The sequence below is a fragment of the Stegostoma tigrinum genome, chromosome 19 (genome assembly GCF_030684315.1).
Source record: "Stegostoma tigrinum isolate sSteTig4 chromosome 19, sSteTig4.hap1, whole genome shotgun sequence".
NCBI classification, from domain to species: domain Eukaryota; kingdom Metazoa; phylum Chordata; class Chondrichthyes; order Orectolobiformes; family Stegostomatidae; genus Stegostoma; species Stegostoma tigrinum.
In genome coordinates, this window is record NC_081372.1 from 18,282,732 (window position 1) to 18,298,338 (window position 15,607).

The following is a 15,607-nucleotide window of genomic DNA, read 5'->3' on the forward strand; positions in this document are numbered from 1 at the left end:
AGACCATCACAGAAGCTGACCTCTCATCCATGGATGTAATCTTCACTTCTCATCACTATGGAAAGGCTGCCAACGTCATCAAAGACCCCACTCACCCTGGTAACACTCTCTTGCAATTTGCTTCTTCAGGCAGAAGATACAGAAGCTTAAAACCCGACAAGTTCAAGGACAAAGCTCTGAGGGTCACCAGACCTGAAACGCTACTCTGATTTTTTCTTCATATATGCTGCCAGACCTGCTAAGTTTTGCCAGCAACTTCTGTTTTTGATCCTGATTTACAGCATCCACAGTTCTTTTGGTTTTTATTTAGGTTCGAGAACAGCTTTTTCCTCGCTGTTATTAGACTGCTGTACAGACCTCTCTAATATCACATGTAATGTTGACCTTGCTTTTGTGCATCTCCTGTACAGACATAACTTTGAACGCCTCACTCTGTCAAAGCATGCTGTGATCTGCCTCTACTGTTTGCAAAACAAGACTTTTCACTGTACATAGGTACATGACAACAATAAATCAATTCAAACACAGAATCAATTTCACTTGAGCCAAGGTACAATTACATTACTAAAAGTGCAGTCTATAAACTATGAAACAGCGGAAAGGACATAGAAGAACAGATCAGCAGGGAAATTACAGATGCCAACATTATAGAATAGCTATAATGGGAGATTTCAATTGCCCAAACATAAACTGGGACAGTTATAATATCAGGGGCAGCATGGAGCAAGTGTTTCTGGGCTGAGTGCAAGGCAGCCTCCTACAGCAGTGTCCAGTTCAGTGAAAAAGGATGCACGTTGGACCTTGTTTTTGGAAGTGAAGTGAGCCAAGTTGATCAAATGTCAGTGACGGAACATCTAGGAGATAGTGACTATTGTGTCATAGCACTCAGAATGATAGAAAATTACATGCTACAATGCAAAGTGAGAAAAATCGGTAGAGTGTGGGCTTCAAAGAATGGAGCTGTGTATCATTGACAGCAATGAGAGGTTGGCAAGGAAAACAACAACTTAACAATGGGCTACCTTCAAAGAAATGGTTCAAGTACAGTCAAGATAATATAACCTCAAATGGGAATGATAGGAAAACAAATCTAGAGTTCCCTGAATAACAAAGGAGAAGGAAATTAAGATACAAAGGAAAAGTGTACAGATGACGGGGTCAGGTAGAAAATAAAATTGAGAGCCATGAGGAACGTCGGAGATGCAAGGGACAGATAACAAAGTCTTTGATGAGGATAATGATGTTAAAGGTTGTGTACGTGGACTTTCAGAAGGTGCTTAATACAGTGCCACATGTTAGACTTGGGAGGAAAGTTATAGCTCACGAAATAAAAGGGACAGGAGCAACATGCATACAAATTGTGCAATCAAATGTACTGGAGGGTACACGCAGCAAATTATTGCTAGGTAATGATAACAAGGTGTAGATATGGATGAACACAGCAGGCCAAGCAGCATCAGAGGAGCAGGAAGGCTGACTGTATTCATCCAGCTCTGCACCTTGTTACCTCATTCTTCGGCATTGCAGTTCCGACTCTCTCTGCTAGGTAATGATATTCATTTAAAGAGCTGTTGAAGACAGAATGGGCCTAAAGGGAGGTTTATGTAGTTAAAACTAATGCGCAAACAAGGATATTGGAGGCAGCAGACAGCAGATTAGCTCTAGGTAATAATATCATTTGAAGAGCGGAGACAGGAACGATAGGCTGAATAGCCTCGTCGCCGCGAGACAGTTGACAACAGTTCCGCCCTCTTCGATCAACTCTCGCGAGAAGGTGAAGGAATTAGCGCCGTCCACACTCGGCCGTTTGTTTTGCGGTGGAGTTGGCGAGGAAGAGGAGGAGGAGGGGGGGTTGTCTGATGGATAGGGTTCCCGACGGTCCGAGAACACGTTCCGGTGAGTAAACTGTCCTGACACAGTGAATCCGTTGGCGAGGCTTCATTGTTGTTGCCTAGCACTCTCCCCATAAGATTATATACTTTTGTGCGTGCATAAAAGGAAAACAAATCACGCCGTCGGTTGAAGCCCGGAGTGGCGGCGGCGGCAGCAGCGGCAGTTTACGAAGCTCGAGCTGCTCCAGCTTCCGTGCGCGCTCTCTGCCCCGCCCCCTCCACCATACCGTCCCTCCCCGAATCCCGTTTCCTATTGGTTCATTTACGTCACGGTGTCGTGTCCCTGCCTGAAAGGAGCACGTCGACAGGACGATCCTATTGTCAATCACCTGGGGCGGTTGCGTTTCCGCCTTGTTGGTACTACTGAGCACTTGACAACTTGATGTGGATGATCTGATCGGAAGGCAGACCAACACGGCAGGTAGCTCACGTTTTCTGTTTTTGTTTTAAACAACGTATGATTGAGGGAAATGACCGTCATTTGGAAATTATCCCACGTTTTCCTTCAAGAGGAACCCGGAACGAAAGCAAACGGGTTCCAAAATAAGAAGGTAGGGGGCGGGGTAGGAAAATAAAGTGGACATGATCAGGTAGTACCAAGTGTCATATGGTGGGGCAAGATGCTGAAGAGGTAGGTCCCTAGCCGGGTGGTTGGATATATGTGTGTTTTTCCGTAATGAGGACGTGAGCGTTTGTCCTTGGATAGCTGTCCTGCGGACAGGCCTCCTTTGCCTACTCTAGACATCCCTTGCGGGATTGCACATACATCAGTTCACTTTAGTTTTTGCGAGGGTATGATGTTTTGCACGTATTTTTTTTGTTTGTCTAGAGACAAGGGGCGTGCGTTTAACCTTGTCCTCTTACTAAAAATTTACAAAGCTGGCAAATATATATTCACGTCAAAAAGCTATTTATATGCTCAAGTGATCAGTATAGTATAGTGAAGTATTCCTCGCAGCGTTTCCTTTTTCTGTTCAAACTGTACACTAAAGAAGTCATACCAGACTCGAAATGTCAAGTGTCTCCATAGATGCTGCCAGACGTGCTGAGTTTGTCTAGCATTTTCTCTTTTTATTACTTGTAGAGGTCTAGTTGGTGCTGCGAATCACCTGAAATCAAATCTATTTTCAGTCCTTAACATTATAACACTTGATTTATTTCCTCCCTTGTTTCCTTCTTTTATTACCTGCTTTTGTGATAACATTTGAGACTCTAGAGCAAGAATATATCGTTACAGTAATATAAACTTGAGGTTTATACACTTGAATGCACTGTTTTAAAGACTGTAACTTGACACTTTGTAACTTACCTTCCAAGTGATGAATACCTCTTACGTTACAATATTAACTAAAGCTTATCTTGTATCCAGGCGGACCATTATCAAATATATTTAATAAATTAACAGTGCTCCAACATGCTAGTAATTCAGTCAAGGCCTAAATGTTCTGTGGTTCAATTTCCTTATCCAGACGTAGGCTGCTAGAAGGATAAATTTTGGGTGTTTGTTTTTGAGTTTGAATGAACTTTCTTAACTTTGTTTTTCTGACTTCCAAATAAAAACAATAATGCATCACTTAAGAAGCCTGAACTTTATTTACAACCAACAAATGCTGAACTGTGGGAATGAAATTATGCTTAGCCCCTCCCTGACTCCCCACCTACACTGGCTGTAATCCCACCTCTTTGACCTGTCTCCTCTCACCCTATCTTCTCCTTTATCCATCTTAGCTCCCCCCTCTCTCCCTATTTATTTCAGAATCCCCTTCCCCTCCCCCTTTTCCGAAGAAGGGTCTTGACCAGAAACATCAGCCTTCCTGCTCCTCTGATCCTGCTTGGCCTGCTGTGAAAAAGACTCAATGACATTTTCACTGTTGATTTGAAATATCAATATTAGCTGAGACACTGAGGATAACTTCCCCTTTTGTCTTTGAAATTATGTCAAGGAATCTCTTGTATTTGCCTTTTAGAACAGATGAGGCCCCAACTAACTTTCCAGCAGAAAGATTGTATCTCTGCCAGGACAGAGCTCTCTTAGCACTTTACTGAATTATCCTCCTTTGTGCTCAAGTATCTGGTTTAGGATATGAACCCTCAAGATTCTCTCTCCACCAAGCATTCATATAATCACTGTTTTAAAAATGTCACACATCAAAAATGACATTCAGCTGTCAATGAAGAAAATTATTTATCTACAATACATAAAATGAGAGAGACTAGCTGGCCCCTTGGAAATTGAGACTGGGAGTTAATGTTAGGAAACAAGGAAATAGCAACTTTAAAGTATTTAATATTTATCTTCACAATGAATGTCAACAAAAGGATCCCAAAAACAGTGGGAAATCAAAGGGAGGAGGAACTTAAAACAATTATTATTTTTAAATAAAAAAGTGCCAGGAAAATGACTCCGATCAAAGAATTCAGTTATGTGGAGAGACTAGAGAAACTGGTTTGTCTTTTAGAGCAGAGAAAGTTAAGAGGAAATTTGACAGTATTCAAAATCATGAAAGTTTTTAATCAAAATCGGGCTTCTGGGGCAGGAGAGTTGATGACGGGATGGAGAGGAGAAAGAGACAAACAGTAATTAACAAAGCAACCAAAGGTAGTATGGGAAAGTTATATTTTGTGTGTAAATTATGATTTGCAAAGCATTGAAGCCAATTCAATAAAATTTTCAGTCAGAATTTTATTAACAAAGAGGAGAATTTTGAAGGGTTTCAGGGAAAATGGAACTTACTGAAGTTTTTTTTAAATCTGTGGGCAGTCGTAAATGACTGTTGCTCTTTTAATTGCTGTTTTCCTTGCTTATTCATGTGTATGTAGCCAAATTAATGTTCTTAACAAAAATAACTGTTTAGCAATTTGGAATTTGAACACTTCTGAAAGAAAGACAATATCTGTCAGAGCTTTTTCTCTTGTACTCCTCAGTGCCTTCTCAAGAAATGCCTATATAAAGAGAATATTGTCTGGTGTATTGATGGAGAGTGCTGATTGGTGGGAAAGTTCTTCAGCAAAATGTCATTTTTCAGCAATATTTGTAAAAAGCACACAAAAACAGAGTTTGGACCGTTCTAAACTTGCACACGGGCTGTTTATTTAATCTGTGGTACGATGTTTGCATTGCTGCATCAATTCAAATGTTTCTGTCTCCTGTAGAAAATATTCTTGCAAGAAATGCATGATGATAGTGGAAGTTTCACTCCTGTGGAACTTCATTTACACAGTGACCATGTTATAATCAGTGTCTTAGCTACTGTGAGCAGACTGTGATTGATTGTAATTGCTCCTGCTTTTTTGTTTTGGAATTATAATATCCAAAGTGCTGTAGAACCAAACAGAAAATTTTACAAAGATGCAGAAAATTATACGTGAAGAACTTGCCCTCACTCTGTAAAGCTGGACTCCAAAACTGCTTGAGTTAAAAACTACACCTGCTGAGCAAGGAAACAATTGTGCATATAATGAATGAACTTCTAGCTTCTCCAGTTTCTGAAAATACTATACATTGAAATTGGAATTATACTTCTACTTATTGACTATCACTGGGTCAAAATACTTGAACTGACTTTCTAACAATAGAATGGATGTAACTACATCCCAAAGACTACCCTGGTTCAAGGCGGCTTAAGGGCAATTAAGAGTAGACAATAAATGCTGCTTAGCTGACGATTCCCATATGTTGTGAATCAATTTTAAAAAAATGTTCTGCAAGGCAAAAATGCTACTTACATATGTTCATAAAGAAGTTGCAGATGGAAGAACAATTGGGTTCATTTTATTGTAAGTAGTATAAAAACGTATTTTTAATAAATAATAGGTATTTACCTTGCCATTTAAGTTAAATAGAAACTTTTCAAAGCATTTTATACTCTTCTGTTCGGTTAGAACATTACAGCACCGTACAGGCCCTTTGGCCCTCAATGTTGTGCCGACCTGTCATACTGATCTGAAGCCCATCTAACCTACACTATTTCATGTACGTCCATATGCTTATCCAATGACTACTTAAATATACCTAAAGTTGGCGAATCTAAAATTTCAGATTTTAGTTTGAAAAGTAATGGTAAAGAAATTTGAAGCATTAAAGCCATTTAGTTTATATACCCCTCCTTGACCCTTTTTGATGCATAAGTATCACTTGAGAAAAGATGCCGGTGTTCTATCAGATTTACAGATACAATCTTATTTGTTTAAAATCAAGTTTCACATTCTAAAGCTTGTCATTTAGTGTGCTAGCTTTATCTCATTATCCAAAATTACAGGTACAAATACAAAACCTTCCATGTGATTGGGTGTTTAATGAATTAATTTTACAATTAGTATATAGTTTTAATTATAATCCATGCCTTACAATTAAATTTTCTCCTATTTTGTACAACTGTCCCCTTTTTGGAATTTTTCTTTACATTTTTCAAAGCATTATCCTTTATCCTTTAAAAGGCCCTGAGTTTCTTCTCATATGACTTTGATAGCATGATAGATTAGCGCAAAGCAATTTGAGGAGATTTTAATACCAGTTGAACGTTCATCAGTTGATTTGCTCGGGTATGTCAAGCCTTTAAGTAACATTCCATGTAATTCTGTATACATGATTTGCTGTGGTGAGGCATGACTAGTGAAAATCTGGAGTGTTTAGAAATTAGCTCTGTTCCTTACTTTCTTAGACTTTGTCCCTCTGCCAAAGTATGAGACTATGGGCAGTAAGACTCCACCACCGGCCTGGTCCATCACCAATCTTTCTCATTCTAGGCCAGTTGGTGTCCCCTCTTGAAGGTCCTCCCTAACGTACCTCGCTAGGTCTTCTTTGGTTCAAGGAACTACAAGTAAAAGTTTTTATTTTATCATGTACACATGGAGAGTAATATGGAATGTCAGTGGGTTGATTTGAGTGCTTTGGCTTTTGAATGTATTCAGATATAAGTCGTAGTGGTAGTAATTGCCAAAGTCCCAGAGGACTATGGGCTGACTTTTCACTAGAGAAAAAATCAGTGCCAGTTGTCAAACATGAGAGTCACCACACCTCAAACAAGGAGTGTGGTTGTGAAGGTGGGACCTTCGTGGTGACCTCTGGTGTGGGAATTGAACATGCATCATTCTGCATCACAACCAGCTGTTCAGCTAACTGACTCCCTTGCATATAAAGAGATTTGGTTGATTAAAATAGATATTTGATAGAAGAAATGTCTTGCAAACTGTTTGCAACTATATATGTGTTGGGAATTGTTTATCTGAAAACCTTGGGACCAATTGGTTTTCAGATAAAGGATATTTTCAGTTGCAAGTCTTTTACGAATGTAACCATTTTATGAAGATTTACGCTGCTACATGTAACAAGGTTGTCTACTGACTTCTAAAGGCCGACTTTACAATTACACCGCACAGACGAAAAACAACCAGCTGGTTTATTGAGAACTTTATCTATTGGGGAAGAAGCTTGAAGGTCTTGGTTTGGGAAGAGGCATGAAAATACTTAAGTAAAATAAAGAACTGCAGATGCTGGAGATCTGAAACAAAAACAGGAATTGCAGGCAAAACTCAGCAGGTTTGATAACATCTATAGAGGCAAAGCAGAATTAACGTTTTGAGTCTGACTCTTCATCAGAAAATAACTTAGCTTTGAATTCAACATAGCATTGAAAATAAAACACACACTAGGATACGATAGACCAGATCAAAGTAATTTTTAAGTGATAGTTGCTGCATCAGGAAAAACACTGAAGTATGATCTCTTGCTGTAAAAATGCTTTGAGGTTGTATTTTTAATTGAATTGTGATATTTTTGGAAGTAGGTACAACATTTTCAAGTGAATGCCTATGGCAAGAGCAATAACTTGTGACAAAAGTTTGTATTCATTTCAAAAGGCTAGCTTGAATAAAGAATTGGCTCATACTAGTAACTTTGCTAAAAATGAGAGCTCAACTACGAATAGAGATGTATTTTCATCATTTTTTCTGCAATTCTAAACAATTGGAACATTTTCCAGGATATTGAAGTTCAACCATAAAACTGTTAACCATTGAGTAGGTTGATATTGGCTTATGCTGTTTGTTGTAGTGAGTGAAGAAACAAGACTGTTGAAATTAGTCAGGATGCAGTGGATTTCACTTCCAGGATTAGTTTTGTGGAAAACCTGTCAATGTTCATGACTATGCTGGATTGTAGATGAGGGGAAAAAAAATTTGAAAGGTTGTGGGAACAGAGTGGGTAAATGCAATTAAAAGCTCTTTGCTTAAGCAAAAGATAGTTCAGTGAAATAGCCCTTTTTTTAGGTTTTAATTTTTAAATAGTTTAGTTCACCTAATTTGTCAGGCTCGTATGGTCTGAGCCCAAGGTAGCAGAAAGTAATGAAACGCATGTTTATACTTTCTGTTAACTTATTTGATCCTTTTCTAAGAATGTACATTAATATAACTTTAAATGAAAACATTTTAATACGGGATGCTATCCAATATGTCTATCATCAATTTTGAATGTTATCAAAAACACCTAGCTAGCATTTTAATGTTGAAACTGAAAGTTAAATCTGATAGGGTTAAAATGTTTGCTTGGAGTTGATATTCTGTCAAAACTGTAGTGATGTATGTTAGCTTTGTGGGCAGTACTATTAGTAAATTTTATTTTCATGTGTGAAGCTGATTCTTGCAGGCCACAAGATCTAGATATGATATGCAAACTGTTCTGGTTTAATGGATGTCAGCTAGGTAGCAATAGAATAGTTTGGGGAGGGGTGGGAAAAATCAGTCATTATTAATAATTACCTAGTGACAGCACCTTTTTTTTAAAGGATTGTCTGATTAAAGTAGGATTGAGTTCAGCTTTCACACTTCCTGTGGCATTAAATGAGCACTGCTGGGATTTGCATCAAGAATTCACTGATTCCAGAATTGAGTTGACTTGTTAAATTCATAAAAAGTCAACTTTTTCCCGTAAAAAGCAAAATGTTTTGTCAGTTTTTTTTTATTCAGACCCTGGCTCTTTATAGTCACTTGTATAGATTAATTTGTGAAATTCAACTAACAATCAGTTACAGATATACTTTAATTAAAAACAAGAATGAATTACATGCTAATGAGGTCTCATGGATTAATAAAGACAAAGGAAAAAGACTACGAACATTTGTCATTGGCAATCACTTGTTAATGCGTATGATTGTCAGCCTAGGACAGTGAAGGTATACATGCATTAAGCAAATGAACAGGAATGGAGAATGTGACTGCGGTATTGTATTTCAGAAAGAGAAATAATGAGTTCATCGTATTTCGAAAAGAAGAACCTAAAGGCGGCAAAGGGATCACAAGTTACAAGTTACTGGTACACAAGTTGCTGAAAGTTGCAGCATTCTTCAAAAAGACCATAATCAAATACTGGGGTTTTTTTTTTAAAAAGCTAGAATAGGGAAATTATGCTAAAATTGTATCAACCCACACTTTCGTTGCTATAAAACGGGATTAGAAGCACTGTAGTGCGCAAAAAAGGCTTTATGAAGATATCAAAACCCTTGGCCTCTCTCACAGAGAAATGATTGGTGCAAACTGATAGGGCTCTTTAAAATTTTGGAAGGATTGATGTGGACAATGTTTTTTCCATTTGTGGAGAAAAGTACAGCAAGAGTCCTTCGACATAAGGTAGTCATCAAGAAATGAAATAGGGAATTCACAAAAAAGTTGAACAAGATGAATGTGTTACTTGCTTGGAGTAATCGGGGTGAATAGTTTAGATGCGTTTAAGGGGTAGTTGGATAACTATATATGAGGCAGAAGAGAATGCAGGATTATACTGACAGTGTTGGACAGAATGATACTTGAGAGGTATATAAGCATCAGAATGGATTGTTTGGACTGCAGGGTGTGCTTCTGTCCAAAAATTCTTGAGTATTTATTATTTTGCTCCTTCATTCGGTAAATTCCTAGACTGAATCATTCAATGCTTCCAGAAGTGAAGAGGAGGAAGATTCAAACACAAAAGCATTGGGCGACTTTTTTTCGAATATCTGTATTCAGCACATTTTAGGTTTCAAGTTTTTTTTACTTTTGAGAGTTATGCTTAACTGATTTTGGTTGTAGATCTGAAAAGTGATTTTAACCATGTAAGCTCTCATTAGAGCCGTTCCCTTCTTACATTTTAATCACCATTCTACTGTCATATAATTTTATGTGTAAAATCTATTCCTCATGGGTGGTGCGGTGGCTCAGTGGTTAGCACTGCTACCTCACACTGCCAAGGGCCTGGGTTCGATTCCACTGTTCAGGCGACAGAGTTTGTTCATTCTCCCTGTGGATTTCCTCTGGGTGCTGTGGTTTCCTCTTACAGCCCAAAGATATGCCGACCAGGTGGATTAGCTGTGTGAAATTGTCCAGAGTGTTCAGGGATGTTCAGGCTCGGTGGGTTAGCCATGGGAATTGTGGGGTTATAGGGTTAGGGTTAGATGGTTAGGAGGATTGACATGGACTGAATGGGCCAAATGGCCTGCTTCCATGCTGTAGGAATTCTGTGATTTTGGACATCCATAGGTGTATTCAAACACAGGTTCTAAAGTATGTTCCTTTTCTAATCTATGAAAGGATAGTTTGTAAGAAATCATTGGGGTTGCTTGTATTTGTAAAAACGCAAGTAAACTGGAAACAGATTTGATTTTGATTGTTATAGAGAAGCATGAATAAATTTCTACAAATAGGCATTCTATTACATTACATTGGAAATAAACTTGTATAGCTTGTGCATCTGACAAGTGATGAGTTGGCTACATTCATGGGTTTAAGGGTAAGAGTTGAATTTTTAAAAATAGATCAGTAATTTAGGCGAAATGATTGTCACCAATGTTATTAATTTCACAGATGACAATCACTCACTAAATGAATATAATTGTCCACAAGGAAATTCTCTGTCACTGGCCATGGGTTCTGTGCATCCCAGAACTTCTGGCCACATGTTTGGCGGGTGTTATGAGGAGGTAGAATTAGTCCTTGGCCTTGATCATTGGCATTCCTTCTACTGGCTCCTTTTCTGTACTTCCTCTTGCCAATGAGTATTCTCAAAGAATTGTCCCTTTTTCGTACAGCAGCTTCCTTCAAGTCGGTTTCTTCTGAGTGAGGGCCTCCCACGCATTGACATCTGTCGTATTTCTTGAAGGAAATGCTTTTTCGTTTTGCTCTTGTTGAAGTGCCTTCCTTGAGCTGGTTGAGAAGATTTGCTTTGGCAGTAGGAGCGCAGCCATACTACACAAATGAGTAGCCCAGCAGGGTTGGTTTCCAGTGATCATGGAATGGGCTCTAGTGCTTTTGATTGCTTTGAGGGCACTGATGTTAAAAAACCTGTCTTCCTAGCAGACGCAGAGAGTCCTTCTCAAACAATGGTGATAGTACTTCTCAAAGGTCTTGAGGTGGCACCGATACATATTTCAAGTTTTGGAGTCAGAGAAGAATCTGAGGGATGACTGCCTTGTACACTAAGACCTTGATATAAGCATGGCATATCATAACCATCAAAGATTCTCATCATTAGGTGTCAGATTGGGTATAGAGATTCAACATTGCATCACTATCAGCCCCCGATGAGGAGTAGCTTCCCAGGTAGGGGAAATATCCCATGTTTGGGTAAATTTCACCATCAATCCTGATGGATGGACTGGAACTTGACCTGGGATGAATTGATCAGTGTTTTAAATCTTTTGGAGATTGAGGCTGAGACCAATTCTTTGGTGTGCTTCAGCAAAAGTGTTAAGTGAAGTTTGAAGATTCTTTTCTGAGGGCATGACGTTGACATTTTCATCTATGTACTGAAGTTCCACAAGTGAGTTTGCTCTCGTTTTTATTCTTGGATTTCAACCAGTTGATATCGAAAAGTTTTCCATCCATCCAGTAAGCAATGTCCACGTCATAGAGAAGCTTTGTTCTTGACATGATGAAGAACAGTGGTGATGAAGATGGAGAAAGGGTGGGAGCAATGACACATCCCTGCTTGACTCTAGTATTGATCCCAAGGGATTCGATCATATTATCATCAGGTGAGGACCTTCTGAGATCTTGTCGTGGGGGAGATGGAGGCTATGGGTCAATTTCTCTGAACATCCAGACTTAGCCAGATTTTTCCACAGCACCTTCTGATTGACTGTCAATAAATTTATGTATGCACTCACAGTGTTATTAAATAATTAGCTGTAGTCCACCAAGGACATAGGCTTCTTTCTTGAATCAAGAGAGACAGTTAGTTTTATATAACCTGATGGTTCTGATTCTGACTCTGTGCAAGTTAAGGGGGCAGTACAAATACTAACATTTGATCTGTCATTTCCCACATTGGTGAGGAAAATAAATGAAATTTGATTTCAATGGCTATGGCTCGAAGAATTTCTCAACATTTGGATCAGAATGGGAAAGATTAATTTTCATACCTAGGAAAGTATTCCTTGAATTTGTTTTCTGAGAAGCAGTAGTGCATATGTCAACAAAGTCATTTGGTAGTACAGAAGTTGTGTTGCTATGAAAAGACATAAATTGTTGAAGCTTTGGGTATTGTATTCTGCGGGAAAATTCACAAAATATCTATTTAGGAGGAAATCAAAACTAATGCTGTATGAGAGAGGAAGATTTGGTCTATATTCGAATAATATTCTATTACTGTCTACTGCAAGTCCACTTTTTCTGGTTTTCTGTAGAAAACATTACAATTTTTCCACGCAAACTTGTGAACCATGTGAATAAATTCCAAGTGAGAGCTTTTGCTGAGGATGGAAGTCTGAGCAAGAAGAGGTGAAGATACTCAAAAGGCAAGATGATATCATAGGATGTTGAAAATGCTGTTATCATGGTTATATTTAAAACTTATACATTCAGAATCCTTCAGTTCCATAGGCTTATCCATAATGTTATAAATACATTCTGGGCTATTTGTTCACCATGCAAACTTGAAACTGAAGTAGGATGCAACAAATCAATCCTGCAGGATAAGGTTACATTACCTAATTATTTCTTGATGAATATCACAAGCGCTCACGAGCAACTCTGAAGCTATCACTTTTCGTCCTGATAAAGTCCTGTCTACTTAGGATTATTCTGAGAGGGCAAGGTGCCTGAACTCTTGAGCTACAGGTGCTCAAACAGAAGTGGTTTTTGGTTTGACAGCAGCATCCCATTAGTGCCAAAAGAATGTTCTGCCTTTTACACAAATGAGTAATTTGGTGTATAAATTTCAATGCCACTGTAACGTAAGATTTGTATGCTGTATGTCTGATGGACTGGTGGATTGTATCAAACAGCATCTCCTTTTGGCTTTTCGCAACAAAGTAATGATCATACCTAACATGCCACCCTTGCAAAATCCCGCAACTATGTCAAACGATAGACGTGATTCTGCAGTTGGACAGCATTTTGTGGATGGTCCTTAGTATGTGCAGAATTAAGCTGATCATCGGTTTGGGATTGTCTGGCACGTGCGTGTACTGGAAACTCCATGTATTATTTGTGGGTGGCACGGTGGCTCAGTAGTTAGCACTGCAGCGTCACAGTGCCAGGGACCCGGGTTCGATTCCAGCCTCGCGTAACTGTCTGTGCGGAGTTTGCACGTTCTCCCTGTGTCTGTGTGGGTTTCCTCCGGGTGCTCCGGTTTCCTTCCACAGTCCAAAGATGTGCAGGCTAGGTGGATTGGCCATGTTAAATTGCCTGTAGTGTTCAGGGGTGTGTGGGTTATAGGGGGATGGGTCTGGGTGGGATGCTTCAAGGGGCGGTGTGGACCTGTTGGGCCGAAGGGCCTGTTTCCACACTGTAGCAAATCTATTAATCCACAGATTTTGGTTTTTCTTCTTAAAAGTGATATTCTTGTGAATACCAGCACAAGATAATACGACATAGAAAAGTTTTATTATTTTTCTACAGTGCTAAAGTGTAGATGCTTAACTTCTACATTTTTCAGAATTCATTAGCAGTGAGTAGATCAGAAAATTGTGTCTGCTGTTTTATAACATGACTTCAAATTATATTGCATAGAATGGGTTGCATAGACTTTGCTGTGCAAATCTCGAGGTTTAATTGGCTAAGTTCGCAAAATAAACTAATTTCTTGTGGCTTTGCATGTTGAGTTTAAGACTAGATGCAATATTTTGATAAGTTTGGGGGAAATAATTGGATCATGTATAATTTAGGTCCGATTTTAAAATTATACATTTCTTGTGTTATTGAACAAATTCTGATAGTTTGGGAATAGAATAGAATAGTAGAGCTGTTTGGAGCATGGACTTGGCCACATGTTTAGATGTAACTGGCATGATTCTATGATTAAAGCATGACAGGTTTATTTGGGAATCTGCATTGTGGATCTGTACATGAAAATTCAAATTAAAAAGTTGATTGTGTGAAAACATTTTAATATTTTGAAACATTGAAATAATCCAGGATGCATAGGAAGATTGTAGAAAATATAAAGGCTAGATCATAGAGAGGTTGCTGGGAATATTACCTAGCAAGAGCAGATGTGTTATGACAAATAATTGCACGGGGTAGAGCTGTATTCTCTTCAGTTGAGAAAAGTAACAGCCAATATAATTGAAACATAGGTAAGCACCCAAGAGGGTGCATGTGGGAAGAATGTATCCTTTTGTGAGAAATTCTAGAATTCGGATCACAGTTTTAAAATTAATAGGTTACCCATTTAAGATGGAAGTGAAGAGAACTTTTTTTCTCTATCAGTTGAAAGTCTTTGGAACTTGTATCATGAAAGGTGTGCTTTTTGTATATTTTTATGGTTTTTTTGCAGAGAGATTAAAGGTTACCATTGGTAGATGGGAATAAATCATGATCGTATTGAATGGTGGAGCAGGTTTGAGATGGCCAAGTGGCCTACGCCTGCTCCTACTTTATTTGTTGGTAGTTACGGTTGTAATGTGAGAAGATACAGAGGCTAATCTGTGCAGAGCAGAATCCTGCAAATAGCAAAAAGATGAATAACCAAAGTTGCTTCTCTTGCTGATTTTATTGTTTGGCTAAAACATTCAAAAGCACATGCTTTAGAAAATATGGCCTGCTTCGTTGATTGGCACACCCTTGACTGTGATGACCAGCTGCATTCATGTACTAAGTTATGTAGCTTGTTTAACGACATTCCAGTCTGTTTAGGCAAATGGTTATATTTTTGCTACAGAGGTTGTCATCTGTCGTATTTTGTTAACTTGGTAGTTTCAATGACATTGTCTTGTCGCCCTATAACAAATGTAAAAACTTTTGAGTACTAAATAAATGTTATTGAGTACTTCTTACATCCATGAATGAAATTGTAGAAGGGGGCAGGAAAAATGTTGAAATATCGAAAGATGTGCATTTTGCATAAAAAGTAGTCTCAAAATGATACATTTTGAAAACACCATAGATGCCAAGAAACAAATTAACATGGCTATATTCTGTTCCCATAATTGAGTTCCTTACTTAAGGTTACAGCCACAAGTTTGATCAGTGCCAGCTGTACATGTTCAGGTCCTTCGCATTGTGTCAAGGTCACTAATACTGCTAAGTTCATGTCTCCAAGGGTATCATTAGGGCAAACGTGGAAATACGTAGCTATTTATTTCAAGTCCTTGTTCTTCACTAATGTATAATTGCATTATTCTCTTCCTGATTTTTAGTTGTGTTTGTGATTGTTGCTTCTCTGTATCTATGTGCTTTTTCAACCTCTGTTCAGTTTTATTGATGGACAGCAGGACTAATAAGTAATACTTTATGTGGTCAGCAAG

General features: G+C 38.5%; 1 protein-coding gene across 6 annotated transcripts in view; it reads left to right on the forward strand.

Annotated features, from left to right (window-relative positions):
* Positions 1–15,607, forward strand: part of osbpl2b (oxysterol binding protein-like 2b) — a 145,984-nt gene that overhangs the window by 77,273 nt on the left and 53,104 nt on the right. The window contains exon 1 of one of the 6 annotated variants that reach the window (XM_048550027.2): positions 1,770–1,896. The exons of 2 other annotated variants lie outside the window; for them this stretch is intronic. The gene's annotated coding sequence lies outside the window, so the exon portion shown is untranslated. Of the gene's footprint in view, positions 1–1,769; positions 1,897–2,223; positions 2,314–15,607 lie in introns of those variants that run through there. 3 more of the 6 variants (XM_048550024.2, XM_048550023.2, XM_048550025.2) reach the window with 3 other exon arrangements.